Raw genomic sequence first — 21,086 nt, 5'->3', positions numbered from 1 at the left:
GGTGAATTCTAATAAACCAAAAAATATTATTAAGAGTATTAAGAGTGAAATATTATTAAGAGTCTAAATTTCGAATTTTATAAGAATCGGTGCCGATTTAATTTTTTTTCCATACAAACTTTTAACCCCTATTTCACCCCTTTAGGGTTAACATTTTTCAAAATCCCTTCTTAGTGGATGTCCAGATTACGAAAGTAAATATCTCTCCAAATTTCACGCTTGTACCATCAGCGGTTACGGCTGTGCGTACGTTTTACCTCAGTCAGTGAGGACAAGTCCTTTTATATATATATAGATATGTAGGATATTTGATATTAATTTGAGCTTGATACCTCTACGCGATCTCGCGGTAAATGGATAAACAAGTGATCCTATAAAGATTCCGTTTTAACCTTACGAGGAACGTAACCCTAAAGGGGTTCTACAGTGAGACAGGTTCATTAACCGGCATAAAATCTAAATTTTGGAAGTTACAAAAAAATGTATTCGGCGATGCTCCAAAATAACTTGTTGAAAACCCAAAAGGCAAAGATTTTACATTATGACAAATGATTATGTTAACAATGATATTTCGTATTAAAAGGGAAACATTGTACCTACAGACTTTATAATAAAACGGTGTCTCTAATGGTCCAATAAATTTTCTGTTTATAGAGTGAAGATATATCCTAATGTTAGGTGGATTTTTTTACGAGGTTGAGTTACGACCTCAATATTTATTTTTACTTTGGTTCGCTTCAAGTACGGTTTGCGTAAGAATCTTAACAGTTATTTTATTATCTTTTTTTTTTTTAAGATACATACTCGTAGATAGTTTCTTTATTAGACGACTGCTAGACGCAGAAGAATGTTTGTCAGTCAGTCCAAGTATAATATTATAAAAAAAAACTTATTAAAGCCAGTCGCGATGTAGGGGCACAACATAAACGCGACAGCCCGCGAACCAACAAATTTCTCGAAACGACAAAAAAGTTACTTCTGACCTTACGAAGTCAGTGTTATATGGAATTATCCTTATAGTAGCATTTTATTGCCGCTGCCTTTGGAAGTTTATGCGATCCCATGCAATATAGTGATAAAACAGTTAGCTCGCACAACGTTACCAACTCGCCTTAGATATATTATACGCGAACAAATAAAACAGCCGTTAAAAGCGCAAAACTTATCCAATGTATAGTTTTCTAGTTTCCATATGAAAAAAAAAACAAAAGGAAATTCGAATTAGTCAACTTTTTTTATATGTGATGATTATGACTAAGGAAAGCACAATAAGAGACACTTATTTATTATGCCACGCCCAGTCGTGAATGAAAATTATCTAAATTATTACTAAGTTAAAGTCATTATAATAAGGCTAAATTAAACGGTGTAAATTTCCCAGACCCTTTATTTACATGATATCCCTTTCAGCTATAATAAATGTACGTTTAGTTAAATGAATATCGATTAACCGTCGCGTCGCCTTGTCCCCAGCTCATTTACCCTGAATAAAATTAGTATCTGGACCTTTTCGCGGACGGCAGCCAATATTTCTCCTATCTTGAAGACTAAAGCAATTTTGTGTAACTTAACATTAAATTAACATTTGGGCATTTTCAGCCCTCACTTGCCCTCCGTTCTTTAACATCGCAAGCCCAGTATATTTCAGCGGTCGCGTAATTTGTGGCTCGTAAATGTTCTGAAATTGGTCATCCCTTTGGTTGAGGTGAATTTATGGCCTTCTCGGTCGGCCTGTCGAAAGGGGAATTAATAAGACCCCCCCTAATGGTGAAACGTACCCTTACCATCAATTTGAATGTCCCAAGATCGCCGCCGACCAACGAAACGAGCATCTGGATCCGAAATATCTCACTTATAGATTTTTTCATTTTTCCTCTCACCCTATAAATTGGATTCACGATATTGCCTCTTTCTGTTATCGTTAAAAAGATCTCCTCCAAATAAATTGAAATTTTAAATTGATAATACACTCCATTTATTATTATATACCGTATCCGTAACCGTATGTATCTTGATTTAAGTAGACAGAGGTTTAACAAACAGCCATGGCAAAAAATCTTTTATTTGCACTAAAAATGTTTTTTTTTTATTGTGGCAGGGTAGGCAGAAGCAGCCTAGTGAGGCATTCGTGTTGAGTTGCGGAACTCAACGCCGCGCACTACCTTGCCTCGAGTGGAAATCGAACCCACAACCTGTCGTGTTAGTTTAGTCAGACGCTTGTGCCCCCGCGCTACTACTGGAATGGTTAATAGAATTTTATGATTTTGCTGTTGTCGAAAGGTGGTTAGACACCTAATAATAGCTTTTCAATAATTAAAATCTCTTTATCATTATTGAATTTGAAAACGATTTTGAAAGTTATACACGTTCCTTTCCAAGTCGTCTTTTTAACCGACGAAAATCCCGGCGGAGGTTCTCTATTTGATGAGTACTTTTTTTTATTTCTTTGGCGCCAAGGAGGATATAAAAGATCGAAGATCAATAAAATATCTTAAAGTAAAAGAAGTAACCAACTTAGATATTAGTTAATATTTAAAATGTTAGATTATTTTATACTTTATGAAAATACCAAATAAAGATTAATTATTTTATCTTTTCAGTTATGTTGCCTTTTTATTATTTTTATTATTAGAAAGCTTTTATTTTTAAAAGTATTTTAAACACTGGTAACACAATATAATGGTATTTTTAACAAAGAACATAATAATAATAACAATCAAATCAATTTTTCATAGATCTGAGCAAATTTTTTAAGCAAAACGGAAAACTTTAATAGATTTGTAAAACTAAATTTGTTTATTTTTCCTTTTTGTTTTAGTGCTAGCCACCGCTTTATATTTCCAGTGAGAGAAACAAATCTAGCAGTAAATAATAGCGCTTAAACGCCTCCTTGTCTCGTGCAAAAGAATAATGGTATCTTCTATTTCGTTAGGCTGGCGATGTATAGTTGCTTCCGCTCGGATGGTTGCCAGCTGGTACTTTGTCCGGTACAGATCTAAAGTTAAGTGTTGCTAGAAATGTCCACAATTTATGTCCCCTTCACGAGACTTGACATCCAAGTGCCACTCTGGACACAGGAAAGAAGCGCTCACGCTATACTGAAAAAGATAAATATTTACAATCTATTTAATGTCATCGGTGATAGAATGAAATATGTATGTCAGATTAAATAATAGTCGCTGTTTGGTTTAATTTGATACGTTTTATTTCTATTAACGAAATCATTCAATATGTGCTTGGATTTTTATATAAGTATATAAGTTTTTGTGCAGTAATTATCTATCATATTATATTTAATTAAACTTTTCGATTGCGTACATTCTTCTAGCTTATGTATTATGTAGGTTCATTAATTTTAATGATACTTTATAATTATAATTAATTAAGATTTCAATATAAATATAAATAATTTTTCTCAAGGTGGTTTAATTCGATGTAATTTTAAAACCATCAGCTTTTCCCCGTAATATACCTAATAACTAATTATGAATTATAAAAAATAATGTTCGTGTAAAAATAACGAGCACATACTAATTGATTATTAGATTTTTTTATTATTATTTAATATTTACTTCTTTAAGTAGCAGTTTGTGAAGTAATTATACATCATAGATTGCGTTGCTGTTCCAGTTCCCACACTGTTAAAAATTTACTTACCTACATAATACGAGTACATTTGTGTAAAACTGCTCAGCAATTTGCTTAGGAATTTTATAAACCTGGGTGTAATTTGAAACTGTAAAATGATATAAACTAAAGGCCAGTCGTTGTATGTAGGTTCGATTCTCATTCGAGGAAATTAACTATTTAATATTTTCATTTATTCGCTCTGGTAACGAGGCAAAATGGGGAAATGATATGACCTAAAGGGAACGGAATATCTTAACACTAGGTTTCTAAGTTCCCTCTGTTTAGCATGGATAGCGAAGCTAAAATTATATGAACATAATATGGGAGCTAATAATATGCCACATCTATATTTTGTTCTCAGAGGATGCTCTAAATCAAAAATCTCTTCCTACTCCCACATTTTCACACCCCACAATGTCGTTTAATAGCTATTGAGCAAATTTATCGACTTTTATGTCATATTTCCATCTTTATGTGCCTCTTAGATTGGTTTAACATTAGTGCACAGAATATTTAAAAGTATTTTTTTCTGATTATAATTAGTTTATTTGATCTGTATAATAAATTTATTAGAAATGATTTTTATTTAGTGAGGATGTTACTTTTAATGAAGCATCCTTTTACTTAGAGCTATTTCAATTTAAATATTTTTACTTTTAATCTCTTTTCCTTTTATATTTTTTGAAGCTTAGAAATAATTTGAAAACAATTATTTTTGTACTTATACTATAAATAGTATATGATCGTTATTACTATACAGTCGAAAAGTAATTGCTGACATTACCCATATAACCTAAGGTTGAGGTAGAAATTAGCACTTTGCTCTAAACAATGTAATAACAACAATTGTATTAATTGGCATAAACCAATTACTTAGACTAATTAAACGTTCAAATAATTATGTTAATTACAAACAAATATACGCTGTCATTTAGCTAAAGCTATAAAGGAATCTTGTTAAATCTACCCTCATGGGTGACAACAAAGTTTTTCAAGTAAATGAAAGCAGCTTGCATGAGATCAGAGTGCCACAAAAACGCCTTAATACTTTGAAAAGTTGTTCACTCGCGTATGCGGCCTATTCACAGGGCTGGGTAACTGGCGTGAGCAATCACAAAAGAGCGGAAACGAGCAGCGCAGAAACATAGCCGTTAATAAACGTCCTTCCCGATGTCGTACGCCATCGGGTTTTCAAAGAAACGTTTTTGTTTCATACAAAAATCAAGCTTCACATCGGTTGCGTAACTATTTTTGTCTTTTTCGTTTTATATTCAACTCATAATTAAATCTCAATTTCGTAATAGTTTATATTGAACAACCACAGAATTATACTATAATTAATTAAATTTATATGTTTAAATTTTAACGTTTTCTTTAGGTTGAGTAGGAAGGCAGACGCAATAGCTGGGATTAATGCCAGGAGAAGAAGTGTGATGATTGTACGACGATATCGATTAATCTGTTCATTTAGTGGAAAACGATTACCAGGATAATTTTAAATATGTTCCCTGCCAGCTTGCGCCATCCATATGAGTTTTGAATCTATAATTGAATATTAATTAATTAAATAAATTATTTATCCAAAAATGTCCATCAATTTCATTTTACAAACATCTACTTCTAGTTAAGTAAAACCTTGTAGATTCTCTTAACATTGTATTAAGGGAAGATCTGTGTTCCCAACGATAAGTTAGCAGTATTCCAAATAAACTCTTCCGAAGCGAGAAATGAAAAAGTCTAAAGTGAATTCACAAACAAGGCGACATGTGAACGTTGCTCTTTCTTCTGAACTTGTCAATATAAGCCATTTGAATTTATGGTAGTTATTGAACACTGAAAGTTACTTATATATGACTAAATAGTTAGAATTTAGTATATAGTTGTGTTTCCTGAACCGCTTAACGCGAAAAATTAGTGTACTTCCTCACGCCTCTCTATCTTTTAAAATAAAACTTGATATGCTATAAAACTTCTCACCTCTTGCCTATTTACTAAAATGAAATACAGAGAGCAACGTAATTGGGCGCCAACATGTTCCTTATTGATGGCTGACGTGCCCTAGAAGAGTAACAAATAAATATGGGAATTGCCGTATTCCCTATTGTCAATTTTCGACTTGACTTTTTGTTATATTTGTTCGTAAACCAATTTCCGGCATAGAAGTTGATTTATCCTACCTCGTTGTTTTAGCGGTACTAGTAATTGGATGTGCGCGCTTTGAGCACCATCAAATATGCAGAAGTGAAACTCGTACGCCTCATCGACAAGTCTGAACAATTGTTGTGCCGAAGCCAACTACAGCGAAATAAAAAATTGAGAGGGTAAGTTGAAATGTCGACAGCGCACTGGATAAAGCCAGTTTCGCGTGCCTCGTAACGGTGAATATTTAATCGTAAACAAAGCCAATATTCCATTTTATTTTCAATCGATAGCGTAACTAAATTTCCAATGCGTACAAATTGAATTAAACCTTAAAAATTATATGGATTTAACTAAAAAATCGTGTCCTACATAAATGGAGTCGAGGAAATTTATTATGGTATGTTTTTTACTGGCGTTCGAAGTTCCTTAATCTAAAATCGATAGGAACGACGTCGAACCAACTTGTGAATAGTACCTTAAGTCGGGAATGGAAGAAAGTCGGTCCTTTCGCTCAACACCTGTGTAACGATACGGTCGGTTGATAATGCTGGTAGTTCCAGAGCTAACATCGAATAAGATAAAACCAAATGTTTTCTCTGTAATTTATTGACTTTTCTTTTGTTGTTTTAGATAAAAAAATGTTCTTAAGTTGATATATTTTCATACTTTTTTTATCTTTACATCATAAACCACTATGTTCAATATAATTTTGTGGTAATTGTCCGAAAATATTATAATGAAAATATCTTAATTCTTTACGATCAGTAAATCTAACGAACCATGGGGCTGTTCATATATTTAAATAATAGTGTATGATTTTTAAGGTTTTGTCTTTGTGTTTGTTTATTTATTATATACGTATAAAACACGCACATCGTCATAATTACTGGATGAATTTTAATGATTTTTCGTTCCTTTGTAAGTGATATGATCAGTACCTTCACTTAAAAATAGTATGCCAAAGATCATCGGACTGCGAAACGAAGTTGCAGGTGACAACTATCTTAAAATATTTTTTTTGGTGAACTCATGAAGTATTATAAAATAATAAATCATATAAAATGTTACAACAACCAGTCAAGTCAACAGATTAAACAAACACAAACCTTAACATCAAATTACTTTCACTAAAACAATAAAATCTATAAAATATACATATAGAATATGAAATGTGGTAATGGTATACAAACTATGAAACTACCTACTACTGATTGACAAAATTGACTGACCAATTATTAAAATTACACATTATTTTATACAAGTTTATTTGAAGAGTTCTTGAAGTAAATTTTAGCTATCGTAAAAAACTGTAGAAAGAAACTTGTAACAAAAGGTGTACTTTATTATCCCATATAATCGTATTCCATATCCATATCATTATCTATCTATATATATAAAAGGACTTGTCCTCACTGACTGAGGTAAGACGCACGCACAGCCGTAACCACTGATGGTAGAAACATGAAATTTGGACAGATGTTTACTTTCGTAATCTGAACATCCACTAAGAAGGGATTTTGGAAAATTTTAACCCTAAAGGGGCTAAATAGGGGTTGAAAGTTAGTATGGAAAAAAATTAAATCGGCACTGATTCTTATAAAATTTGAAATTCAGACTCTTAAAAGTATTTAATTGAACACGTGTTTCATGGTTTCCTAGAATTCTTCCCCTAAGGGTGCAAATAAGGGGTTGAAAGTTTGTATGGAAAAATTCTTAAATCGCCACCGATTTTTATAAAATTTGAAATTTAGACTTAAAAATATTTCATTGAACACATGTTTCATGGTATATTAGAATTCACCCCTTAATACGCAAGCGAAGCTGCGCGCGCCCGCTAGTCGTATTATATTAATATATAATATGTCTCATATTAATGTTCAACTCGAAAGTAACAAGTTATAAAATATAAAATATTGTTCAAGAATTTGAATAGCAAACGTTATCGTATGAACTTCCAAAAGCACAATTTCAAAAGCAGGAAAATCTCTTTCATACTACTTTCAGTTACTTGTTCTATATAAAAAATATATACAAAAGAAGGTAAGAAAGTGAATGAACTAGTTATGCTAAATTAAAATAAGTGTATATTTTTTAAAAAAGTAAACATGAAATTGGCGTTTTGTCGTACTGGCCACTTTAATCACAAATTTTTCCTCTTTTGTTAGGCATTCTAAATTCAAATTTGTATAGCTATTTGTACATATATTTGTGTTTCGTTAACTGTCATTAATTGTTTTGTTTGCGTCATTTATATATAACCAAAGCCCATTGCGTTTGCGTTAGATCACTCAGTGTCGAATATTTTAAAAATAAAGGGAAAATAAAAACGAAATGACTTAGTACAAACGTAGTTAAATATTCATACTATCAAAAACAAATGAATTCCTTTTTGAATACCCCGCTATCCATTGCTGTTCCCTGAAACAAAAATTTATTGTCCTTTTATATCCATATATAAATCACCCCTTTTCACTTTTCAATTTCTGACAGAATTTTTTTTTTTTCATTTCACACATAAAGTTAGGCATGACGATTTTTTTCATTGATTGATAACAAATTTATCCGTAACGTTTTATGAAAACAATAGAATAGGACGAAGCGGTCATTTTGGGCAGGAGGCAAATTATTTTCTGTTATGAGAGACATTAACGAGATACAATCGTAACTATCGCTTAGAAGTAAATATAACGCTTTTTTTGAATAAGGCAGTCCTATTTTAATCTTGGTGGTCCAGAAACAGCTGAAATGTAACCTAGTAAAAATAAATATTACACAGAAATACTTGTCGCACTTACGAATAAGCATTCAGATAAACTAATATCCGTATAATTAATTAGTTGTATAATTACAACTTTAGAAGAAAATGGTAGGCTTAAATTATTAAATAAAATATGTATATAAATTTCTATAAGACAAACACTGAAAATAATTTAATACAAAGTGAAAGATAATATCATGGAAAAATATACAATATAATTATTTTCATAGATAAAGCAAAAATAGATAGATAAGTAGTGGATTCTCTTAATACGTGGTTATTTGTACTTTACCTGACCCCAAGTGACTATTTTTATTCAGCTGTCTGGGCTAATATTTGAAACCACTCACCCAAATGAGAATTGAGGTACTTTTTTAGTATTTTTTTCTTTGATAGTAATTATATTTATTGTCTAGATAATAGATTCTAAGGAATGCAAAAAATAAATCAAAATTATTATAAAAATTAATTAATATTATGACCCTAATGACATATATTATGCCATTACATAATTAATCGATTGACTTTATGAACTGTGATTAATTGTTATGCTTATTTTATTTTCAAGATGTTACATATGACCTAGTTAATTAAATATTTCCGTTAAATTGTAAAATTAAGCTTGTTATAATTATTATTGTTATTATTATTTTTTTATTTTAAAAAAACTACATCCACGGGCGCATAGTTGCCCGTGCCTTTTTTATTTTAAAAAAGTTCTTTTAATGTGGCGTACTTAATTTTGGGACAATTTAAACTGTACTTATATCTAGAGCTTATACTAGAGGGGTTGGATGAGACCCCTACCGACAATTTTTTTACATATATTATTATAGTCTTTTGTATAATTATTATAGTCTTTTGTATAATTATTATGTATATAGGTGTGGAATTTTAGATTTGGCCTGGCTTATGCAGAACGCCGTCCTTAAGTTTTTGGATCAGTGCCTCTATCACCCTATCGTCTCTTTGTGACATTGCCCCTTTTAGGTTCGCCTCCACCACCTCCGTAAATGAAGCGCCCACCGCTCGGCTGATGAAGTTGCCTATTGCGTCACCGCCATCGTCAGAGTAATAGACACAGGTGTTGGTGTGTCTCGTCACTGCGACGACTGCGTGAGAGACGCTCTCATGTACTCGGATCCGTGCGCGTCCGGTTCGGACGATGACGACGTCTGCGAAGGTCTGCCCCTGGGCCTCATGGATAGTCATGACTGTTATAATTATTATATAGTATTATCTTTTTATAGTAACTATTTTTCTTATATTTTTTTCAACTCACACTGTATCCCGCATGTATTAGGGTAGGCAGAGGGAACTCAGCGTTAAAACACTCACCCACCTTCCCCACCTTGCCTCAATGTGCTATCTTCGATAAGGCCTTGTGAACTTGGAGGTAAAATCCCATATCTGTTCTTGAAAATAGCTGTTCTTTCTTCTATTTCCTGGATCTCTAATTTATATACAAAATGAAATGAATTCTCAAAATGTTTTATTCTAAGTTAATACTTCCACATCGAGATAACTTTTGCCCAGAGGTTGTACACGAAGAATATTTTAACAATCTACCATTTTATTATTTGCTATGCAAACAAAATTTCTTTTAATGAGGATCCATAACATGAATCATTATTTTTGTAACAACGTTGAGCTTAGAAATATGTTCTGTATTTTTAATGTTTCGTTATTTTATTTTTATTAAACTCGTAGATACCCTAGTTAAAGTAGAATTAGATCTGGTTTATTTTACCTTTTAATACTATTTCATTTAATGTTCATGTTTTTTTTATTTAAACATATCATCTTAGCGATATATGAAATGTACCTAAGTGAAAGGGGAACCAAATCTAGGTTCCTTATTCTGCCAAAAGAGAGAACTTAAAGATAAATATTATGTACAATATATGTTTATTATACATGGATTGTATTTTAATTGAGTTATTTATATCTCTACATTACTTACTAATTTTTAATCAATTATTTCTTTAGTTACACATTTCACCAATTTAGCAAAAGGACTTCAATAATCAGAAATAAAAAAAAACAAAATTAAAATCAAGAGTTGCCACCAAAAAACACATTAACATTAAGGGTTGAACTCATCAATAATATAATAAATATTTTTGTTTTAATTTGCAAGTAAAAAACGAAAGATAACTTAAAGATCTTTTGGTCACTCTAGCGTACGAAAGTTAGCTCTACACTTCACTGTCTTCGCAATGGTACGGCCCCCTTCCCCCACCCTACCAGGATCGACGCCAACAACAATGACGTCGTATTTCAGAGGAAATTGCTCTAACATGGAACAGAAAACGTGGAATAGCTGAGGGGTTTTGTAATGTACGCACGTCACATTGCACACCTCAGACCACTATATCATATGGTCTCGGAAAATAAAGATTAGGCTCATATCTTGTCTTTATCTTTTTATTATCTTTATTTCCTTGTTTAAGATTTATTTTTACTGTGTAATGATTTTGATATATGTATGTAGGTACGTGTGAAAATAGCTGTGAGATATGCACACCTAGTGTTAAAACACTCCGTTCCCTATTTTCGGCATTTTCGAGGCATTGCGTGTTGTGAGGCGAAATTCAATGCCGCGCTTTCCCTTGACACCAGAGCGAAAAAATGGAAATATAAAATTAAATAAATATTTCATTTCCTCGATTAGGGATCGAACTCACAACCGTCGTGTTACAACAAAAAAATGCTATAAATGCGCCATATCGAAACGTATTCTTGGGCATACATTATTTATATGGAAGTTTGGTCTCTAAAATTTGAAAAATTGGCTTACTTCATTGTATTTTAATGCACAAATATTGTTAACGTCTGGCAAAAGGTAAACCGCGAAAGTTTATTGGAAAAGTTACTTTTATGGTATTTCAACTAAAGTCGATTGAGCTCCAATAGTCTCAGCGTAAGCTACTTTTCAACTAATACCTATAAAACTTACCCACAAATGGAATGAAGACAAATAGATAAATAAAAAGTATTGCTTCTTAAATTTCTGAACGGGAAAGTAAATAGACGATTTTTATAAGAAACTAGCGGACGCACGCAGCTTCGCTTGCTTATTTAGGGGTGAATTCTAATAAACCATGTAGACATGTTCAATGATATATTTTTAAAAAGTTTCAAATTTTATAAAAATCGGTGGCGATTTAAAGATTTTTTCATATTTTTTTCATTTTTTTCATACAAATTTTCAACCCCTTATTTGCACCCTTAAGGGAAGAATTCTAGAAAACCATGAAACGTGTGAAAATTAAATACTTACTTAATAGTCTGAATTTCAAATTTTATAAAAATTGGTGCCGATTAAATTTTTTTCCATACAAACTTTCAACTCCTATTTCTCCCCTTTAGGGTTAAAATTTTTCAAAATCCCTTCTTAGTGGATGCTCAGATTAGGAAAGTAAACATCTGTCCAAATTTAACGTTTCTACGCACAGCGGTTACGGCTGTGCGTGCGTCTTACCTCAGTCAGTGAGGACAAGTCCTTTTATATATATATAGATAGATAATAAATAATATCAGTAAGAGTTCCGAATATAACGTAGAAGTAATAAATATACTTAAAACAATATGAAAATATTTTAAAGTTGAATTCGTTGACATTATTTTGATACAAGTCCAGTACGAGCATACAAACTTGCAAAGGAAGGGCAGTACACAAAGTTGCAAATATAATAAGGATTGTACATAAATTTGTCGAGTAAAATTTATCAGTTTGGACTGTGCGTTTTCCTATATGTTTTATTAAAGGTATAAAATTGTACCTTCCTCTAGAACTGCCTGCATGCAGATATTTTTCGGTGGATTGTCGAATATATAGTGGTTCACAGTGCTTTTAATCCATCCAATAGTTTGTTTACATTTAGTTAGGTAACCTAATATATAGCATTTTGTGTAACTTTTCAGTATCTACACTATCTACATTAAGGAACTCCCTCTTGTTATGCTTACTTAAGTCGCAAAAAATTCTCTACTAATAATGAATAACAGTCTGCGTGACAAATGCATATATAATTGGATTTCTACCGACTAGGTCGCTATGAAATAATTATGCCTCAGAAATTTCAGGCTTATTTACGGAATTGTCTGACGTTGCGACAAAATAATTTACATATTTTGCCGGAGGTTACCAATTCGAATAATTTTGTGGTTTAAATATTTCACCTATGTATAGGAAGAAATGTACACGTACGAGTATTTCATATACCGCTGTCTTGTTGCTTTCTCATATGCATATTATAGGGGTAGTAATGCACCCTGTTTCTAATACGACAAGTTGTCTTTTTTAAAATTTGAATATATAACAAAATACTTTTAATTTAAAAATCAAAGAAAAAATACTTTTGAATAATAAAAGTAATATAAGAAAAGTATAAGAAGTTAATGAACAATAAGTCAGCATAGAATTTATTTCTGGCCACATTCCTTCACGGCCCTAACGATGGATCTATTCAATGTGAAATGTAACGTGCGCTACAAGTATTAACGTAGAACGTCGCACGGGATCTACGTGAAGGCATTCGTTTATTCCCTTCGTTCGCCCCTTCTTAAATATTTTTTTAAGAAATTCCCCTCCGTCACACTGAACATTATTCTTTACATTCAATAATAAAAATAAATAGAGAACCTCATTTCGGAAGAGAAATTAAGATTTTTTTTCAAGATTATTAAAATAAACGTACATGTTAACAGTTACTAAGCACGAAACACCTTATCGATCTTAGACACATTAACGTTGCAATAATAAAGTTACAACTGTAAGGAATAAACAGAACTAAGATGTATTTATTCTATTAATAATGTACCTATAAAGCGAGAAATATTTTAAGGTGTTCAAGTAAGGTTTTTTTAGAGCCAGAGCTGCGAAATGAAAATAATGAATTCTCCAGAGCACGCAACCCACACGCGGTTGGCAACGGTTGTGGGACGCAACCCACAACCGTTGCGTTTATAGTCAGAGGCTATGCCGCTGTGCTACAACGAACGCAACTACTAATAATATGCTAACTATATTAATCTGTATAACACGGATTAATTATCTGTGACAAATTTTGTGATTTTTGATGCTTTAGGCAAGATAATGAAATTTTGTGGAATCTGGGCAACGAACGTCTTAATGGTAACGAGGTGGTTTAACACTAGTTTCCCAGGTTCCATCTGCCTACCCCGCTATGTGAGGGATACAGCGTGAAGGTGAGAGAGAGAGAGAAATAAAATTTGTTTTGCACTTAAGAACGACGGAGGAAATTTCTAAGTTTGCAAATTGCGAATCTGTAGCTGACTTGAAAACTTTTTGCAATTCTTTTTAGTTTTGTATTTATTTATAAAATATGGTAAGGTATTTCTATATTTGGCCAAAGTTAGATTTTTTATTTTTTATATGAAACAAGTTCTCGCTTGCAACTTCTTCGGCGTGGACTTTATTATTTCGGTATTCTGTAGATTGGCTGTAAATATAATAGTTTTTACAGTTTTCATACAAGTTTCGAGAAATTTTCTGTTTTAGTATAAGAGTATTAAGAGCACCGCAGAGAATTTTATTTCCAAAAAAAATGCCAAATTTAGCTTCCCATGCGCAGTAGTTTTAGCTGTCCACTTATCAATCGCTCAGCAACGTTACATATAAATAAAATGTTAATTAAAAATACCTTTTTGAAAACGAACTTTTATTCAAAAAGTAAAGTCAATAATAATTTTATGAAATTGAAGGTAACCTTATATATCGCGCACTTTTTTACTTTTATTTTTCTGTTTTTTATATACGCTTTTGCAATTTCATAACATAATATGTAATTATTTTCATTTTAGTAACTCACCTTTTGAATAAAAGCTTGTTTTCAAAATGAGCTTTTTTCATGAAGAATATTTCAATATTTTTTATGATTTTTATATTAAGACTGAAATGAAATGTATATTTTCTAATACATATTGTTATTAAAGCTAATCAAAGCTGTCTAAAAATAAGTAGGTGTATAATATAAAAACTAGACAGTTTTGCAATAAGTCGAATAGTCTAAAATAAAAAAAGTCGGAAAGCGCTAAAACTGTGAATGATTTTTTAAAAATAGCCAGATCCAGCGTAAAAGCCTGTTGAATAGATTAAAATTTTAAATATGCTAGTTGTATAAGCCTGAATATTTTTTGTTTTCTTTTTCGAAACAAATATGAATATGAATAGTGACATATAGGAATACTTCTCATCCAAGAATATGAGGTCGAATCTAGATTGGAGGAATTATAATATGAACGCCGTCAAGGCCGTCGTGGCGTAGCGGCACAAGAGTCTGTAACGCGACGGTTGTAGGTTCGATTCCCACTCGAAGATGTGAAATATTTATTTACGTTTATATTTTCATTTCTTCTCTCTGGTGTCGAGGCAAACCGCGGCGGTGAGTTCTGCCTGGCGTTCTTCACGCAATGCCTCCAGAATTCGGCAGAAAGAGGGGAACGGAGTGTCTTAACACTAGGTTGCCTCTGCCTACCCTGCTGTGTGCGGGATACATGCGGGATACATGCGTGAAGCTGATATATTGATATGGTATGAAGAGGAATTATAATGTGAATCCTCTATTAAACCTTTTCAAGGGGCCCTGTAAAATTTTAATGAATCCAGGCTGTTAATTCTTCCACTTTGAAAATAAGATTTATTTATGTGTACGTCGATTATAAATATTGTAATCTGTAATTGTTTACTACTCTTGACAAAATTCATAATAGTCTTGAATTCCGATTGTTACTTTTGGGCTTGTATTTTTCTTTGTTTTTTTATGCAGTTGGGCTTTATAATAATTTCTTAATAAATTTAATTTTATTATAATTCAACATATGAAATATGATGGTTATGGTGTTAATTCCTATTCAGAGGAATGAATTATCGACAGATATCCGCTTCGGTATGACAAGGCGTGGCGTTGAGTTCCTTCACTCAACACGCAGTTTCTTAGTTTCAGACAGAAAGCAGAAAACGGAATGTCGTGACACTAGGTTCTCTCTGCCTACTTTAATATATTATGTGAGATAAAACGTTAATAAATATTGATAACTTTAAAGAAAAAACAGCTAGATAAATTAAATACCTTCTTTTTCTTCAATGGAAAGAGGTGCCTACGAGTACGTGCCACCGTCAAATAAATTAGTGCTAATTTAAGCTTTTTTTCTTGATCTTTATACCAAATACGCTGAGTACAAATTTAAGTTTGTGTTTTAAATTATTGGTGGGGTCGTTGGTTTACATTTATAACTTACTGAACATGCAACAGTAATTTGTTATAAATATTTTTCTGTATAAAGTTGTAGCGAGGTTAATTTAAGCTTTTTTAATTCTATACAAAAAAATATTTTAGCATTTTGTTTAAATCTTTAAAAACCTACCTGATATTTGTTTCTGGACTTCCGGATACTCGACCCTAGGTCCTAGAGCGACCACTATAAAATCGTTATTCGACACTTATGAACCGATATAAGATAAGACTGGGTACTGCTAGGGTGTCGCCGCTAAATGACGCTCAGACTCATCGTCCTACACCTGCGACAAGTGGGCAAAGACTACCGTGTCAAGTGAGGGCACGGCTTAAGTCATTAGTACTTAGACGAAAATTTCGCTTTGCATCCTGGAATATTGACTCTAACTCGGCTGGGAAGACATTAGACTTTAGGTTCAGTGTACTTTCAGGAAACTCAATGAAAGAACAATAAATCCCTAACATCAGACAAGGTTGGCCACTTATATATATATACAGATATCCCTACATCAAATAAAATTGATGTAGGGAATCTAACGACCATCGCGATTACAGTCAGAGGTCTTGACGATATGCCACGAAAGGCTTCTCTCAAGTATATTTATCCATATCTTCAGTTTCACGCTGTATCCCGCGCATAATAGGGTAAGCAGAGGGAATCTGGGATTTCCATCCTCCACTTTACACCGAATTCTGGAGGCATTGCGTGTTCAGTGGTGGAATTCAACATCGTGCTTTGCCAGAGCAAAAAAATATGTAATACTTTCATTTTTCGCCCTGCGCCACTACAGGCCTCAGCAGCACTATATATTATAAGCTTCGATATCGCATTATAGGCTATGGAAGTAGACCTTCTGAACGCCACGAACCGGCAAGTCAATTATGAAATAATCCGATAATATGTTTGATGTGATTGTAATACAGATTGATGCAATTCCATTTCGTATGTATTATTACCTTTTATTTCAAAAATTATAATTATTGGTGATAATTATATGAACAATAATACTTTTTACACTTGTATGTATTTACACATGTGCTATAAATTATAATTATCGTCGTAGACAGATTCGTAGGCGGGTCTTCGTAGACATTGTGTGTACTCGTATTTGTCATATTTCTTACACATATGTTTAGTGTAATTCTGTATATCTAAAGTTGAGACTTATTTTGGAGATATTTTAGTTAAATTAGGATTCAATCCTACAAATTCTGTAAGCTTATTCATTAAAATATTCCTTTCTGTTCATTATAATTGGATTACAGTCTCCGAGGAGATTCAAAGACGAGACAAACCGTAACTTAGAAACGTGAAGAGAACAAAAAACCGGTCAAATGCGAGTCGGACTCGCATACCGAGCGATCTATACCAATTTAAGGATTGTATGTCATCGCGAAGTACAATTTAATTAAATTGACAAACTTAAGTATGTGGAAGTATGCATTCATGTACAATTTTAACGTAGCAGGATTTTAACCGTTGTCAAGAGGCAACTGTTCAAATCCCGCTATTTTATTTTAAAAAATCAGCTTTACATTGTATCCCGCACATTGCAGGGTAGGCAGAGGGAACATAATGTTTAAGACTCCGTACTCCACTTAATTCTGAAGGCATTGCGTGTTGAGTGGCGTAACTCAACGTCGCGCTTTGCCTCGACACCAGACCGAAGAAATGGAAATATACATTTAAATAAATATTTCATTTCCTCGAGTGGGGATCGAACCCACTACCAGTATTTTTTTATAGTCACACTTTGTGCCCGTGCGCCACGACTAAACAAGTATTTTTGACTCATATTCATTTAATTTTATGAATTAACATATTCCTATATAGTGTTTTAATAATAATAAAAAAAAGTTTAAATTTAAATAAATAACTTCCGCAGGGAAAATTTTAATTTTTTATTGTTCATTGCTAGTTGTGAATTTATTTTCCAATAAATAGAATATTTTATAACTGATTCTGTGCTTGTTAAGACTCTAAAAATGAAAAATAAAATTCATAAAAACCTATGTAAAAAATAAAATTTTGTATGAAAGACGAGTATAATCTAGATTTACATTTTACAACTGTCTTTACGTCAAGGAAATTTCTGAAACTCTCGGCTTTAACGTCATTATACTGTGGGAACTTGTTTAGTTGCTGTTCCTTTGTCATAGCTGGTAGGAATTGTAACTTTCATTTCGTGTCTAAAACTGATTTATATGAACTATTAATTCAATATATATGCTACATATGTTTTGCACGTACTGTACATTAGCGCGAATATTAAATGTATAAAAAAAAATTAAATAAAAATATGACATTTTTACTTACTAATTAATTATTAAAACATTACAGAATTAAAGGTGTATCCGTTTTCGTATAATCCTCCTCATATGACAAACGTTTGTATTTGACAGGCTTTTAATCAGAAGGGCCTATCCCGGATTTAGTGACATCTCCGCCTCATCGCATTACATGTATATATTCGCTTCAGTTTATATCATGGAAGTGAAAATATTGTTTTGGGGTCTTACAGTAAACACTTTGTCCTTAATTGAGTACACACAGATATCAAAATATTGTTATTTTTATTTACTGTTCCTGGTAATTTGAGAGCCATTTTAGCATGGTTGGATTTTTTAAGCTTTGCTTTTAAAACATTTTTTATCTCCATTTAGCCTACGTATCTACTAAATCTATTGCGAAAATTATTATGACAACATTTTTATTTTTTCTAAAACGGCATGAATATACATTCAAATTCTTTATTACTATAAATAATGTTTGAATATTCATAGATACCGCAAATATACTATAAAGTTTAAAGAGCACGGTGATACTCAGAAAGACAGCGATTTAACAGGTCGAAAGTCGACGCTAAAATTAAAAACGGGTCTTTGTCATAGAGATTTTGCCTCATACGTCGGTGTGAGAGCATTAAACTTAATGGACCCTTTGAACCTTTATGAGTTCACGGAAGCTTCTTTACTTTATTCGAGATATTCACTAAGAGGCTTCTTCGTAAACGTAAAAATATCATCGACATATTCTAAAAGGCACTAACCTTTTACATGGGGGAGCCGGGTGGTCTGTGCCCACTCCAGAATAGTCTGGTGCCCACCCCAGAAATTTTACTAACAACAAAATTTGCCCCGAAAAATAAAAAACAATATTTACACGAACATATCTGTTAAAACCACAAGTCCACGACCCCCCCCCCCCCAGAAAATATCTGTAGATACGCTAATGCCCTTTAAGAATTGGACCTGTGAGATAGTGGGCATTTCAAATGTACATTTATTACTTGTTAATGCTGTTGGTTTTTCAAACGGACTGGCAAATGAGCCGGCATTTGTGAGGCGAGGATGGGTAATGTCAGCCACCCAGTAAATTTTCCAGATAAGCACCCCTCTGACGTCCAGGCCGGGCTCGCCCGCTTATTTCATTAGTTGTTTGCTTTGACTTGAACTTCAATTTTGTTGAATAGACAGCGCGCTAATTTAATTATAACTTTATTCGTGATGACCACTTGTGTTGATTTCTTTTATTGTTGTGGTCTCGGAAGGTTTTTTATTAGTAAAATATATAGTAATACTTAGTTCTATTATAACATTACGTTATAAAAATGTTATGAAATACTGTGAGAAATATAATAATAATATAGTTGGCTATTGCGTGTCTCGCGTAAGTGATGTTGTTTATTTTACAGGATTATACGTATTTAAATAGGTACTTCAAATCATTTCAGTTTAATTATTTTATTAGCTTTTTGGATAATATAAAAAGTTACAAAACAATAAAAATAAGTTGTTATTATTTGTTATACTTGTAATTAATCTTTAAATAGTATATTATATGCTATTTGAAGATTTATTGGAAGTGTAACAAATAATTACGATTAACTCATTCTCGGCGGCTGTGGGATTTGGAAATAAGAATATGTATGAAAGCGGTTTAAGAGTATTTTAAAAACATCTATTGTTTACGTTGCGGTGTTCACTCGTTAATGAATCGATTTTGAGTAAACCAACTTGGTCACAGTGGTTTTTACCTCAAATTTTTACAACAAAAAATATTGATTTTAGATGAAAACATCATATAGCTAGGATCATAGGCTTATTTGCTACGTATAGATATAATATCTACTATGTATATAGTATCAAAAAATACATTTTCATGAAAATTCCTGCACCATTATCTCACTCCGATATGCGGCCATTGTGCCAATTTGGGAACGCTCCTGTAATTTTCTAAAAGTTACTATGATTTTTTTTTATTTTGACATACTAACTTTAGTTCCATAAAGAAATTTAAAATCTTTATTGCCCGGTTATGGTTGGCTCATAATGGGTTAAAAATAAAAACCTTTATAAAAGTTCGCATTTGTGATATTTAACTTAATAGGGATCACTGAATGAATTTAAAATCGTACTACTCGTAAACGTAAATACAGTAACTTGCCAGATAACAATCGGCTATGGCCAGATAGGAAATGTCCAAATAAATAAGTACTTGAAGTTTTTCTTTCATATTTCTTGAATTGATTTTTTTTTTATAAATAAATTTATTGATTTGCAGTAATAAAAGTCTTTGAATAAAATACGGGGCAAGTGGTGACGGGCGTGGAACCATTTCTGTTATGAATACACAAAACCAATTTTCAACCGATTTCCTATCAATAATTTGATTATTCCACAGTCCTTCGCAAATTGTTTAGCGAATATTTTTTTTACGCTGAAAAGATATGATTGAAAATTATAGATATATATAAGCTTGTATTGCTTTTAAGAGCCATTGTGATATTTAATTGGCTTGGTTTGCTGTAACTGAAGCATTAACATACGTTCACAAATATTTATTTACTTCGACGAATGTTTTTTTTTATTATTTCACTACAAATTGTGAAAAAATGCGAATTTTTTTTTAAAACACAAGCGTGTGACTGTAAACGCGACAGATTGTGAGTTCGATTCCCATTCGAGGAAAAGAAATATTTAATATTTTAATTTTCTCGCTTTGGTAACGAGGCAAAACGCAGCGGGTTCCGCCACTCAACACTCAATGCCTTCAGAAAGTAAATGTTTTTAAAATTTGGAGCGAAAAATCTTTAGACAAATTTTATAATTTTTGTTCACTTCTATATGAAAATAAAAATAAATATAATGACAAATAAATACGATATAGACGTAAAGCACCATTAATTTATAACACACATTAATTTCCCCGGGATTTCCTTTCACACGTACACGGCCTCACCTCGCCGTGTAAATTGCGCTGGAAATCTTACACGGCGTCGTTTGTTCTACAG

General features: G+C 32.3%; 1 protein-coding gene across 1 annotated transcript in view; it reads left to right on the top strand.

Annotated features, from left to right (window-relative positions):
- Nucleotides 1-21,086, top strand: part of Tmtc2 (Transmembrane O-mannosyltransferase targeting cadherins 2) — a 74,590-nt gene that overhangs the window by 19,811 nt on the left and 33,693 nt on the right. The gene's annotated exons all lie outside the window — the stretch shown is intronic.

The sequence above is a fragment of the Heliconius melpomene genome, chromosome 19, assembly GCF_056956725.1.
Source record: "Heliconius melpomene rosina isolate 202511_hmr_F chromosome 19, ASM5695672v1, whole genome shotgun sequence".
Lineage (NCBI taxonomy): Eukaryota > Metazoa > Arthropoda > Insecta > Lepidoptera > Nymphalidae > Heliconius > Heliconius melpomene.
Note: the sequence above shows the minus strand (reverse complement) of the source record. Positions and strands in the feature narration are given on the sequence as shown.